Here is a 13194-nt window from a genome sequence, read left to right as displayed (position 1 = left end):
ATGGAAGGGCCACTACAGAAGATGATGTTGCAATTAAGGTAAGGGAATATAACCACCCCCGAAATAAGAAAGGAATAGAAGTAAAGGAGGTATTGCAGGATGTAAGAGAAGCAAGGACTGAATCTCAGGAGCCCACAACCAAAAGACTGAACAATTCACTCCTTAAAGTCCCAGAACACATCATAGACCAACTACCACCTATATCCACTTAAAAACATTTAATAGCACAAACCAAACACGCAATTATTAAACGCATTAGGTTTCACCTATGAATTAATAGTAAGCTGTTTTTTGCTGTGAGTTGTAGCTTGCTGAGTAGCTGTACAATATAAGTTGCAGAAAGTCTGTTAAAGTGTTATGTCTTGTTTATAGACAAAAAGGCAATATATTGTGCTGTTACTAGTGGTATAGTGGGGGTAAGAAATAGCAACATTTTTACAAATGAAATGAAAGAGGGAAATAATAGAATTTATTGATGGCATAGCAATATTCTGTGTTTAGAAGAGATCTGACAACTTTTGGGCTAGTGCCACTGCACCTGCTGCACGGGAAACAGCCTTTACTCCGTAGTATATTTTCCATGCATCTTTTGCATTGTAAAGACTGCTGGCACGCAAGTCTTTACAAATCAAGACAAAACCACACATTTGAAGAATATTAAAAAAGGGGGCCTGGGAGGTCTCCCCCCAAAAATATAATATGTTGAAATACTGCCAAATGTGTAAACGACAAATGGAGTAAAAAAATGTATTAAGAGATAATGTATACATTTTGAACAGTAGGTGGCAGTGTTACACTGTGATAGAATTTTTTAGAGACAGTAAGCGTGATAAAAGTGGGGGGGCATGGCCAGCCACGGAGGATGGCGGACGCTTGAATCGAGTGCTTACGGGCCGGGGCCGCTGAAACCCCACAAATCCTTTATAAACCTTGAACATCAACAGCAGGAGTTTGTGGCTGTGCGAGAGCAGACCTGCGCATCGGCTGCGCCAATATCTGGGAGCGGACAAGACGGCCAGCAAAAGATCAACGCAAGGCTGCAGCTTGCGGCCTACATATTGAAGCGGGAACAAGGCGTGCTAGTCAAAACTGGGCCTGGATGCATAGAAGAGGATCGAGCTGTTCCACTTGAAGCAACACCCCCATTACTTCCAGGTGGAGAGGCGGATATCGGTAAGATTCTCTTGCGGCTGTCTGTGTGCACATCGGAGAAGTGTGCAACAGAGGGCTCGACCGGAGACTGGAGCGTCCGGTAGGAGACCAGCTGGGGCCCTAACTGCGGGTCGCACTGAAGTTGGCGGTATACGGACAGGGACGCACGCTGCCCCCCACTGGCAAAAGGTTACCTGCGGTAACACCGGACGGGCGCTCCCCTGCATGCGCTCCCCTGCATGCGCTCTGTCGGGGGTGCGGACGGGACAGAGAGGGCGTGGCCCCCTAGCACCGATGGAATCCCAATTAAGGGACTGAGGTCAAGTTACTAGAGCGACGTTGCCAGAACTCTATGCAGTGCTCTGACAGGCAACTGCGCGTGTTGCCTGCAGTGTGGGGGCCATTGCTCAATAGAGGACACCAATTTGAGGGCTATAACGAGCACTGCAATACCAGTACAACCAGTTCAGCACGTAAATAAAATGGAGGCTCTGGAGGTATAATAGATGTGGACATATATAGTGGCAAAAATCTTGGAGTAGAGACTGAACCATCGGGCACAGCAAAACGGCCGGTGGAGCCAGGGGTGCCCTGTCCTAAAGGCTACTTGTGAGGAGATAAGAGTGGAACGTGTCGGGGGCTCCAGCTGCGAGGTGGAGCTGGCTACAGATCAGCGAGTGGACATTGTGAGGCGCAAGGCCAAAAGTAAGGTTCCACACATGTGGGATTGGCAGGCCCAGTTGTAATACTGTTAAACAACACGCATACTGGTCCAAGGTGCCAGGGCCCAGCGAAAAGGAACTGAGCGCCAATCAGGGGCACAGGCTACTTGAAACTGCAGATAGCACAGCAACACGGAGAAGGGTGCAGGCAGATGGTGAAAGAGCCGGCATGGGAAGGACAAAAGGGAAACAAGAGGATCAGGGCCCGACAGGAGAAGCTAGCTCTGGCTCGCTGCGTGATTCCCCAAGTCTACATGCGGTAATTCCAGACACCGCGATGCAGGCAGAGCAACCTGCAGACAAACTGGACATTATTCTGCGAGAGATACGTGAATCTCGAATAGTTCTCGAACAGCAGCTGGGCACCCTCACAACGGATGTGAGTCTGCTTCGGGCAGACCACAAAAAACAAACGGAAAGGGTACAGACGCACGCAACAGCCCTCTCAGATATCACGCCTTGGCGAAGAGAGCAAACAGAAATGGTAAAACAGCTGCAGAGACAGGTAAAAGACCTGTAAGACAGGGTCGATGATGCGGAACGACGGGCACACAGAAGTAACATCCGAATAGTCAGTTTGCCTGAGAGAAGAGAAGGCCGGGACCCTTTACAATTTATTGGAAAACTGGCTTTGCACAGAAGTGGCGCCTGAGGGATAAACAGAAATGTTTAGCGTGGAAAGGGCACACAGAGTACCAACGGGGATGCGGGCCCCCAGGACACCACCAAGCCCAATAATAGCTAAAATCCTGAACTACAGGAACAGGGACACACTACTCCACAAAGCCAGAGAAAAAGCGTCACTCCTCTATGAGAACGTTAAAGTATTTATGTTCCCAGACTATACAATACAGGTACAAAGACAACGAGAGCCGTTCTTTGGAGTCAAACAGCATCTCCAAAAGCTGAATCTGCACTACGCTCTCATTTTTCTGTCCAAATTGAAAATACAGCATGGCAATGCCAGTAATTTCTTTGAGGACGTAGAGGCTGCATGGCACCGGATAGAGTCCAATTTCCCAAATCTAGCAATTTTAGACAAACACCGCCAACCTCGGATGATGAGTCAACGACACAGAAGAGTAGGGTCATGGAACACAGGACAGCAGAGGGTGCACCACAAGAGGGCACCTACCTTATAGCAGAAGATTGAGAGTAGGAGGGCAGCACTGAAGGCGGCAGAAGCATGGACAATGACAGAAGAAGCCGTCCGTCGGGAATCGTCCTCCAATGGACCACCAGCTACGGACTCAAAATCTAGTAGACAAACACTGTTTCCCTCTATGACGCAGCAGATGGCCCGAGACTTGGAGGACTGATTGCACTGGCAGAGTAACCAATGGGACTGGCGGCAAGGCGCTGGGGACAGCGAGGGAGGGTTCACCCAGCCGAAGACCATACACCGTGGGCAGAAGTACCTGGAGGTCGCACTGGGGGAGCTGTCAGCAGTTGGTAACCTTATAACCAAGAAAGTTCAATCATGATTAGTAAATGTTGAGTGGGGGGGGTGTTTTGGGCCCAGGGTTGAGTCCAAGTTTCCCCCTTAGCCTCTTTCTCTGCTCTTTCTCTTTTTTCCTTTTGTTGAAATATGTAAGTTTATTAGCATTAAGCTGTGGAGGCCGTATTGTATAATCTTTGTAATGTGGTCAATTGATGGGGCACAGAGGGCATGGCATGGGGTGCGATGGCCCGCAGCTGGCATATCTTCCCCCCCAAGCAAATGCAGTTAGTAAAGTTAAAACTGCTGTAGTTTTACACAGCAGAATGGTCGAGCACAGTTTTGGGGTTGGGCCATCAAATTGGGGTAGTTCTGATTTTAATGAATTCAGTTACAAGGGAGCACAATTGGAGACGAGACAGTTTGCACCAAAAAACGGGAGCAAAGGCGTGTAGTAAGGTTGCACGTAGCACAAGTAGAGTAAATGGTATCATGTGGAATGTACGTGGCATGGGCTCTTTACATAAAAGATACCGTATACACTTGCAGCTAAGCAGGCGCAAGGCACATATAGTACTACTGCAGGAGACGCATTTGAACATTAAGGAGGCGAGCAAACTGCAGACAAAGTGGAGAGGTCAGTTATATAGCACAACGTATTCGGCATTTGCAAGGGGCGCAGCAGTGTGGAGCAGCGGGTAAGCTCCGCACTGGTAGACTCTGCGCATTGTCCCTGGATACTGAGTGGGGACTACAATGCGGTGCTGGACACGCACCTGGATAGGTCACATCCACCGCTCAGAGAAGCTTTGACAACAAGACAAGCTCGGTCATTTGTGGACTGGGTGGCCGTTTGGGAATTACTGGACATATGGCACAACAAGAACATGACGACGTGCAAATACTCTTTTAACTCCCCGGTTCACGCAGTGCACACAAGAATAGACTATATACTTTGCTCTCTCACCATCACCCTGCAGGTTTTAAGTATGGCATATTTGGGTAAAACACTCTTGGATCACAGCCCGCTGGAGATGGTACTGGAGTGGGGCCATGTTCCCTCCCCTGTGCTGACATGGAGGTTTAGTCTCCAATTGTTAGAGGATGGTGCTTTCAAAGCGCAATTGGCAACTACCATCACCGACTATTTTTCTCGGAATACTGGTACTGCTTCCTCCCCAATAATTGAGTGGGAAACATTCAAGGTGGTGGTGAGAGGCACCTCCATTGGGACAGTGGTGGGAGCTGGGCAAGAGATAGTGCGCAGTCTGACTGATGTAGAACGAAAACTAGGACCACTAGAGAAAGCAGCGGCCAAGTCCCCAGATACGGCGGACGAGTTACAACAGGCGAGGATAGAGTATGCAGACCTGTTGGAAAGGTTGAGAGTAATAGACTATAGGGCATAAATACAAAGGACGCATGTAGAGGCTGATAAAACTGGCACTCTACTAGCTTGTATTGTACAGTACCAGCCCCAAGTGGCTCCTATAACCAGGATTCACACTCTCCATGGCGATGTGGCAAATACTCAACTGCAGATGAATGACGCATTTCAAATGTATTACAAGCACTTGTACATGTCGTTTGAGCGTTCATGTGAGCAGGAAATTGGGGAATTTCTCCATGGTGTGAATTTACCAAAGCTGGGCAAAGCAGATAGTGATGACTTAATGTCACCGATCATGACTATCAGGGGCCTCCCACAGAATAAGCCACCTGGGCTGGATGGCCTCCCAACAGAATTTTACACGGCATATGCCCAAGAGCTAGCGCCTCAATTAAGGAAGTTGTATGAATTGGTGTTGGAGGAAGGTACTCTTCCCCTGTCAGCAAACCAGACGCTGTTGGTATCGCTGCCAAAGCCAGGGCGGGAGGTTACTGATCTTATATATAGGTATAGGCCGCTGTCACTCCTGAATACTGACTACAAAATATTGAGTAAAATTCTGGCGACGCGATTAATACCATACCTCAGTAAGTTGATCCATGCAGGAGGTTCGTCCCTTGTAGGAGCACAGCACATAATGTGAGGAGGCTATATCAGGTAATGTGGGCCCCTCTGAGCCACTACCCATTGGCGGGTTGTCTGTCCCTAGATATGCGACAAGCGTTTGATACGCTGAACTGGGAATATATGCTGGAGGCATTGAGACTGTACAATATACCTGATGAATTTCTGAACTGGATCAGGCTGCTATACGCGGCACCCATGGCCCAGGTGCGATCAGGCAAGCATATCTCAAGTGAATACAAAATGTATAGAGGCACGAGACAGGGATGCCCACTGTTCCCTGTGCTTTTTATATTAGCACTGGAACCACTTGTGCATAAACTGTGTATGTCGGCCCAGGACTGGGTTATACCTATTGGCCCGGTAACACATGCTGCATCATTATATGCAGATTATATAATATTATATGCTAGAGATCTATACGGTGGGCTTCTTGAGGCTGCAGCGCTTTTCGCAGAGTTCGGCAGAGTGTTAGGGCTTCACTTAAATTTTGACAAATCAGTAGCTTTCCTCTTTAAGCAGCCAGAAGCACCACATACGATTGCATTTGGGGACATTAGGATACAGACTACTCCAAACACGTTCAAATATTTGGGGGTACACACATATAGGACGCAACAAGATATGCTAGATAGTAATGTGCAGCGTGCAATTGCTGCATTGCGGTCGCAAATAGCGTTCTGGATCACACTACCACTGTCTGAGAAGGGCCGCCTGACAATTGCAAAGATGGTAATGCTGCCAAGGGTATTGCATTATTTTACGACGATCCCTATACTGATCCTCGTGAAGGTGTTCTCAGTATTGGATTCATTACTGATAGAGCTCATATGGGGTGTGGGAAGACGAATGGTGGCGCTAAAGAAGCTGCAGCTATCAACGAAGGAGCGAGGAATGGGAGCCCTGGATTTTAGGGCCTACTGTATGGCGAGTCAGCTACAATGGCTCTCGTATTGGCTAGCTGGCAGAAATTTGCAGGAAATTGGATACACACCTCGAATTCTACAGCAATCAACAGCACAGAACTCTGCTGCTGCAAATAGCGCTGAAATATTGGAGATATGCTGGAAAGCATACGCAGCCACGCAACACCTATGCACCGAATACTCCCCTTTTGGGTTTGCCTATACTGCAGGGCGCAGTCACGCAGAGGCAACTAGCCAGATGGGAGGACGGAGGGATAGCAACAGTGGGGGCATTATTCCAGGATGGTGTGTTGATGCCACACATGGACCTTGTAGCTGCTAATGGTATGCCGGATACATTGTTCTTATTGCACACAGGATTGTCACATTATGTGAAAAGAAAGAGGGCTCCGGATGGGCAAGAACCTCCGACAAACAGGCTAGTCTATATGTTGCATTTAATGGGGAACGGTTAGCATCTGACGAACTGGATATATATGGGCATTAGAGAAATACAGGATTCTCCATTGCCACACTGCATGTCAAATGGATGGCAGACCTGGAAATAGAACTGTCAGATAGAGAATGGGCGACAATACTGGCCTACCCAAAGGCAGTATCATGAAACGCGAGATTTAAATTTATCCAATATTTAATCACACAAAGGACATTTCTTACCCCTCATAGTATACGTAAAATGTTCCTTGTAGCACGATCGAATTGCCCGAGATGTACCGAGGACAATGCAGGGATAGTACATATGTTATGGGCGTGCCCGACACTCTCACACTACTGGGTGCAGATAGCACAAATACTAGTAGATGTAGTTGGAGGACAGGCCTGGAATACGGCAAAAAGCTGCATACTAGGGGTATATCCAAGGCCCAAAGGTTATAAGGTACAGGTTTGTTTTGCTAACCTCGTATTAATACTAGCAAAGCGGCTCATAACTAGGAAGTGGAAGGCAACGCAGCTACCAAAAATAGAACTATGGAAAGAGGAAGTAGTGAAGTGGAGCCTAGCTGAAAGCGCTGAGATACATAGGGAGGAGCAGCGCAGACTGAGGAACGTACCTATAGCAATGGCATGGGATATGATATGTGAGGCCTTCAAATCGTGAGACGGGCCCACTCAGGGGACGGAAGATCCAACGATCGAAGTAATCTGGGCATCTCAAATAGCCATATAGACTATTGCAGTGCGCTACTAGGCTGCCCCTTGAGCAGGTAGTTAAACGGTGTAGAGGGGATGAATGTAATTCACATGTGTATATGTAATGTAATGTAGCAATGTGTATTGTGCGTCCGGCCCTGGTGGCTAGTATATCGTATACTATAGTGTACTTCACAACATCCTCGAGAGGTCTTCAGAGGTTCTCTTAATTAGCTAACTGGGGGGTGGGAGAGGAAAATTTGGGGAGTTGCATATCGTTTACTGGGTATAATGTGTAGATTACTTAAAGTTGCAGAACAAAGCCCCTAGGAGCAATGGGTGTTTGAGTAAGCAAAAGTTGGAGATATGGAGCTATATACACTGTACCCGGGAATGAGTATCCGTAGGAACAGTTAGAAGACTGTAATATTGGTAAGATGTATTGCATTAAGAAAACTGTATATTGATATTGAAGCAACATATGTAATTGTATACGTGAAAAAAAGTTTGTGTTAAAAACAAACAAAAAAAAAGCATGATAAAAGTGTGCGTGGTAGTGGAATGCCTGGTGAAGGTGTTTCTAATGTGAATGAATGTAAATGCATGGTAGTGGTATGTTTTGTGAAATGTGCAATGTAAAGACGTGTGGGGAAGGAATGCGTGGTAATGTGATACAACCCTGCTGCACCATTCAAATCAAGACCCTGTTGTCTGCAAGGTAACTGCACTGGTAACTGCCTTGTAAGTAGTAAAATATAGCAATATTAGTTGTTTAGTGGGGTGCCTAGAGCTTTTGGGCCTGGTGCTACTGCACCTGCTGCACCATTCAAATCACGCCCCTATTGCCTGCTAGACAACTGCACTTGTGACTTTCTTGTTTAGTAGTAGACTATAGTGATAATCTCGGTTTAGTGGGGTGACTAGAGCTTTTGGTCCTGGTACTACTGCACCTGCCGCACCATTCAAATCAAGTCCATTTTAACTGAAAGCTGACTGCAATTATGACTGCCTGTTTAGTAGCCAAATCTAGCAATATTATGTGTTTTTAGGAGTACTGACAACTTTTGGGCCTGGTGCTACTGCACCTACTGCACCATTCAAATCATGATCCAGTTTTCTGCAAGGTAACTGCACTTGTGGTTACCTGTTTAGTAGTAAAATATAGCATAGTTCTTATATATTAATTTTATTTTTAACGTGCAATGTTCATTAAAACATTTCAAATTTGATCATAATGATAACATTGATTAAGTTGAAAAAATCAATCCGATAATGACCACAAAGTACAGAGTAAGGTACTGAGGCATGAATAGGAAATTACACAAACGTTCTAAGGCTAAAGCATCTTCTTAACATGACTTGCAAACATTCCAGCATACGAATAGAAGCTGTCTGTCTTTTCAATGGGAGGACATCTTATGTTGACAGTGAATGGGCTTAAATAGTGTGAACACCGTTAGCAGAAATATCATACATGTATGCATCCAGGGGAAATTGACAAAAAAAAAGTTCCACACAAAAGCAAATTAACACAGTTATTCGGCATTGGGAACTGAGCCCCCATTTAACATATGTTAAATACAAGAGATTTCACAGATGTGCACGCGAAACCTAAAAAGACACCAGTGATACTCCTCCTGGCACTGGAACATACCAAGATATAGAAATACCTGAACACTTAAAAATAACAAGGACCCCTTCCTGTTATATGACAAACTAAAAAACAATATATAAATCCAAATATTTTCTACAGCAGATAACTCACTAACACTAACCCATTTTCAAACCTGACTGATGGATCAGACCTTCAAAATGTGTCCTAAACCATTTTCTCAGATATCCACCATACATGATGAATATCAAAACACAAATATCCCGTTTATGTATGCCCTTCCACCCAATAAGCAAAGTAGCACTTATTATGAACTCTAAACCACATTAAACATAAAGCAAATAACGACTACCCACAAAAATGAATCATAGACTTTGAAAAACCCATGATTTAAGTCATTTTAAAATGTTGTCCCTACACAGCCATACAAGGCTGTTACTACCATTTCTATCACAGCATATGGAGACACCTCTAACAATTTGAATATAGGGCCTGATTTAGATATCGGAGGACGGGTACTCCATCACAACTGGGATGGATTTCTGTCCGCCTAAATCTAAATCCCATATGATATTATCGGATTCATATTTCGGCAGACGGACTATCTACCAATATTTAAATCAGGCCGTAAGTGTTGAATATGCAACAAAAAGTCAATTTGCCTTTGAAATAAAAAAAAACGACCACTAGCCTATGTCCCTGTAACTGACATAGCTACCACTACACGTTACTAATAGAAAACCCATTCTACCAACACAAACTATGCCCCGTAATGGACTATTTTGAAGATACTTGGCTTGGCAACCTACATCACTCGGAACACCTATGCCAGACCAAATTCCAAATACCATGGTGGAATGTCTATGACAGCACCTGGGCACAGGAAGCCAAAACAAACAACACAGTGGAAACATGACACAATGCATTCCAATCCACCCTAGGCGGAAGCCAAGCTACACTCTGTAAATTTATTGAAGCATTAAAAAAAAGAGAAAAGTTAACTACAACTATAAATGGAGTAATGTGTAACCCATATTGCACCTTGTTGGAAGGTGGTTCTGACCATCTGAGCCGCCCGGATTTTTCACTTTTTGAACACCTATTTGTTGAGCTTTTACTGTGGGAGAGCCTCACAAGTTGGGACTCACCCACAGTGAACTCATGATGAAAGGGCCTGCATGTGTATTTTACCGGTGTCCCCCTGACGCGAGTAGGCCACGGCCCTGCACCCAGAGTAAGGGGCACTGGGCTGGTTACATGCAGACACGTGTGTACATGCATGTGCACAAGTGTAAGGGCTGCGCATGAGAGATTCCTAGCGTGCACAGCCCAGAAGCAGCTACAAACTGAATGGTGTGGCAGAACTTATGCAGAATTGGGTGGTGACATGGAATAGGCTTTCTCTTTCTACAATGGGAATACACATTTGAGGGAAAGTCAGTGTGCTTTACTGTTTTTATTCCATTATTCTCCTAGGAGGATGGGGAGCACATGGGCTAGTTTTACTTTCCTAGGGCCTACAAATTCCAGACACGCACTAAAGTCCACTATAATTGATATGAGAAGAAGTATTCTGCAGAGTCTAAAGTCATAGTTGTACTGCTTTTGTGTCATCCAGAAATGTCATATTTGTCTGAGTCAGCTCATAACCAGGGCCTGGCTGGGGCTGACCCTGCCAGGCTGAATTAATGACCTTCCTCCCCAAGCTGTAACATCGGAGGCCCAGCCCTGCACAACAAGCATTCCAAGGGTGAAGGCCTCCACTCCAAGAAGAAAAGATGGGTGGAGCTACAGGTTTATCCATCAGCAGCTGACACATTGTGTCAGGCACCAAGCTGCTCTGGAGAGATGGCAGGGAGGGGGAAGGGACTCTCAGAGACCATGTGGCATGCGACCACTGGACGACGCCATTTTGAACAAACCCAGAGGCCGGGCAGGAAGGAGGGAGCAGGAGCAGAGAGGTGATGTGTCGCTACCTGATAGTGCAAGAAGAGACTTCCTGCCAGCCCCTACAAATTCTTTTAAAAGGTCTTGCATAGGAAGTGGAGTTCTCTCTGGGGTGTGGTCTGCTGAGGACAACTGGTGCTGAAGCCTGGCACCATGGGCAGCTGGAAGGAAGTGCTTCCAGACTGGCCCAGGACCCTGACTTGCACCACAAGGGGAGACCAGAACAAGTGACTAGGAGCCTGGGCCTCTGCGCAAGGAGAAGAGAGGCCCAGAAAGAGAGCCAGGTGAAAGGCTGGTGCAGGGAACCAGTGAAGACCGCTCCCTGCTGCATTCACCCTCCTGGAGAGCAAGAGGGTGAAAGAAAGTGCTCCCAGTGGCTGGGGAGTGCCACCAGGAGCAAGAAGAGACCAGAAGGGAGCCGATCGGGTGCCTGGGGGCCGAGATACGCCCCCCCCAGAAGGTAGGCAATCTTTGACCTCTGCCAGGACCAGCGATCAAAGCGCGCGGGGCTCCGCCGCTGGTCCAGAAAATGCCCCCGGGGTGTGTCAGGTCCCGGGGGCTGTCCCCAGAAGAAGATAAGTCGGGGAGTGCCGTTGCGCACCTCGTGAAAATGCCCCGGGGGGTGCTAGGAGCCCAAAATGGCCCCCGCTGAAAATGGAGACAGGGGAGCGCCATCGTGCCCCCCTGGGAATAACGTGAGGGGCCCGGTATCCCAACTCAGCGCCCCGTATGCGTAAAGCAAAGCCGGGGAGTGCCATCAAGCTCCCCGTGAAGAGATGGCTGGTGGCCCGGGACCCCATCGCCGGACCCCGAATGGAAGAGGAGGACAGGGGAGTGCCGCCGCACTCCCCCGCGGCAGCTGGAATGTGGGGGGAGTGTCGTCGCACTCCCCGTAGACCCACCAAGCCAGGGCATGCCTCGCGTCTGCCCGCGTTGGCGTGCAGACCAGAATGAAGGTGCCGGCTCCAGCGGCAGCACACGAGGGTGCCCGCCGGGCGAGGAGCTAGCGGGGGAAGCCGGGAGTGGGCTCCCCGGGCTGTCCTCCCAACGTGGTTGCACTGCGGGAGGCCCGGGTGGGACCGGGCCTCCGTGAATAGAGGAGCAGGCGGGGGGTAGGCTCCCCGAGCTGAAACACTCATGGTGTGCCAGCAGGGGTCTGGGTGTGACCGGGCCCCCAACGAAGGGCAGGTGCGGTGCCAGGCCGTGTGGCTCTCCCCGACACAGTGGGAGAGCCGCTGTTCTAATATGCGCACTGGGCTCCGGGAGCGCCCCATGATTCCTTGCAAGGCATGGAGACTGCATCGTGGATGGGCGCCAGGTGGCCCCTGGAGGAGGGGGTCGGCCCCTTTGTTGGAAAAGTTGCAGGGGGAGCTGCAGGAGCAACGCAGCCTCCCCCAGCACGAAGAGGAAAGTCCCTCCCTAAGTCTCATGGGGACTCAAAAGAAACAACCCCTCAAGGGCTCAGCATCGGCATCAACAGCACCTTGTGGCTGGAATTTTTGTTCTTCCGCTGAGTTAAGGATTGCGCCAAGGAGTGAAATGTGAAGGGTTGAGTTGGGGGATGTCTGGAAGAGGGCATCCCTTGGAGGTGAAGAGGTGTAATTGCACCGGAAATGCATTTACTAATTGTTATTTCTTTTAGAGAGACTGGAAGTCACATGTGTTATGTGAATTACCTGTGTAAGGTGATGTCATAAGCAAAGTGGGGTTATGTTGCCAGACATTCCTGCTAGGGTGTCTGGCTGTAAATGCTTAATCCTGTGATGTTACCTGTGATGCCTTTGAGAGGCTGTGATTGTAATGCGATACAACTGTTATCAGCTATGATAAGTACCTCATTTAAAGCGATGCCCGAACACGTATTCTTGCTACTACGTTAGGGGAAGAACAACCCAGGCTGTTAGCTACTAAGATGTAGAGGTGCATACTGTATGGTCAGTATAGAATGCTCAGTCAGGGTTATGTGTCCCTAGGGCAGGTGTACCTATTTTTAATGCTTGTTGAGATGATGGGGTGAGTCGCCACTGGGACGGTGGCAGTTGGCAAGGCCCTCGCTCTAGGTTGTGTCAACCCTCTGCATTAGGGGGCAAGATGATGTGCATACATTGGAGTGGTGGTACTAGACCCCACCCCACCCTGTGGGAGGGGTGGAGACGTTATGCAATGTCACAAAGTAATTCCAACAGCTTATGTATATTTGTAAATTGGTGCATAGTATTGAGTGGTGTGTGTCTAATAAATGTACTCTTACT

The sequence above is a fragment of the Triturus cristatus genome, chromosome 8, assembly GCF_964204655.1.
Source record: "Triturus cristatus chromosome 8, aTriCri1.1, whole genome shotgun sequence".
NCBI lineage: Eukaryota > Metazoa > Chordata > Amphibia > Caudata > Salamandridae > Triturus > Triturus cristatus.
Note: the sequence above shows the minus strand (reverse complement) of the source record.